General features: G+C 46.4%; 1 pseudogene across 1 annotated transcript; it reads right to left on the bottom strand.

Annotated features, from left to right (window-relative positions):
* Positions 1–262: 262 nt before the first annotated feature.
* LOC148847897 (putative carboxylesterase 8 pseudogene) lies at positions 263–1,626 on the bottom strand (annotated as a pseudogene). Its single transcript, XR_016100222.1, has one exon. The product of XR_016100222.1 is annotated as a putative carboxylesterase 8 pseudogene (transcript).
* Positions 1,627–1,937: the final 311 nt, after the last annotated feature.

Below are 1,937 nucleotides of genomic sequence, written 5' to 3'. Positions count from 1 at the left end.
ATTTGGGACGACTTTTAGCTAACGGCTTTTGGCATTGTAAAGCCTTATTTGATAAAAATATGCAATTCAAAAAATAAATAGACTTTTCAATGAAACTATCATAATGGAAAGTGGCTCCATCAACAGAATTCAAACCCCTCCCAAACGGGTTCATGACAGAGCTCAAACTTCATTGACTCGCACACAGTTACTCGGTGAGTAAGCAAAGCAAACGTTTCAGATTAACTGTTGATTATTAATTAATTAAGTGCACTGCGTATGATTACTTACAAATATTATTTCTTTGAGAGAGAAGGAATATTTTACGACTACAACAGCTCACTTTTAATTCTCAAATAATTAATCATAACCTACCCCTCAAATCACGGCCTTTAAAATGCATTGTTGTGGTCCCATTCACGTTGATTCATCTACTTCAATGTGGGGCCACATCAATAAATCGAGGGCCGTGATTCACGGTTTAGGAAATATTAAATCATTACATCTTGGGTGCAGAGGACGAGTAGACGAAGCCCTTGATGTCCACCAACAGTGCCTCTGCCTTGGCGGGTTCGAAGAGCTCCACCCCGTGGTAACCGTCGTCATAGAACCGAGCAACCACGTGGACCCCACATCCCTCCAACATCTTCACGATCTCCTTCTGACGGTCGATTAAGGGGTCCCCACCGTGTCCCCTCACCAAACATCGCGGTAGCGGTTGGGACCCAATCCCAATCTCGGCATTCTTCACCCTATTCTGTAAGTGGGGCCCATTCGGGTTGGAGTACTCGTGATCTCGATCCGCACCGTTGGGCAACGCCAGTTCCCACATCAGGTCGTTCACTGGCAGAGGGATTATACGGTCCTCGCTCAGTCTCAACTCCGATTCCGTCCTTCTCGTCCCACCGAAGTACGGCTGGTTCAGAATCAGCCCATTGATCCTGACGGGCCCGAGATGCAGACCCAACTCCCGCAACCCGGCATGGTAGACGATGTTGCCACCGGCGCTACTGCCCATGAGGAAGCACATGGAAACATCAGCGTAGTCCTTCACCCACCCAACTCTCCCCCTCCCCCGGCTCAGCCATGGCCTTCTTCTTCACCCACAGAAGGGAGTCGACGGCATCATCGTAGGATGCGGGAAGGCGATGTTCTGGAGCGAGACGATAATCCACGGACATGACAACGGCGGGGAGTTGAGAGGCTATGCGAGCACATGAGTGGTGGAATGGCTGGGTTGCAGCACTGAAGAGGATGAAACCTCCGCCATGGAAGTAGATTACGAGGGGGAGACGGGAATTGGGAGACGAATCGCGTGGGCGGAAGATGCGGGCCCAGGTCTTATTAGTGGGGTTGAGAGTAACGTCTTTGGTGAGAACGGATTGAAGCAAGTCAGAATCGCCGGTGGATGGGAGGTCGGGAATTTCAGTGAGTCGGGTGAGAGTGCCGTCGGGGTTGGGGACGATCTTGAGGTAATCGTAGGGGTTGATGGAGCTTGTTGCACTTGAAGAGGGAACCGCCATGGCAATGGTGTTTGGGAGCTGGGGAATTTCGATCCTGTGATTGGTGAACGGTGAGTGTTGATGTTCTCTTATCTCCTCTTTCTTTATCTTTGGAGATTTCCAGATTCCTAAGGTTTGGTGGGTGCTACATTAATTGTAGCATTTATCATGCGGAAAATAAGTGGTTGGATTGTTGGAGAACCGAGAAATTATTTATGTTGCGGATAACTTTTTTTTTTTTCTTACTGTGTTTTATTTGAAGGAAAATTTATGAAAGAGTTTTGGCCAATTAAAATCCATCCATAAATTTTGATAAATTACACTTTATTTTTGTTATCACGTTTGGTGATTTTAAATTTACTATTCAGTTGATTTTTCGATAACATATCTTTTCCATTTGGATAAGACTTTGATTAAGACTTATTACATGGTCGTATGCTTTTCTCATGAGTCATG

Source organism: Nelumbo lutea, chromosome 6 (genome assembly GCF_056320005.1).
Source record: "Nelumbo lutea isolate HS-2025 chromosome 6, American lotus-T2T, whole genome shotgun sequence".
Classification (NCBI taxonomy): domain Eukaryota; kingdom Viridiplantae; phylum Streptophyta; class Magnoliopsida; order Proteales; family Nelumbonaceae; genus Nelumbo; species Nelumbo lutea.
Note: the sequence above shows the minus strand (reverse complement) of the source record. Positions and strands in the feature narration are given on the sequence as shown.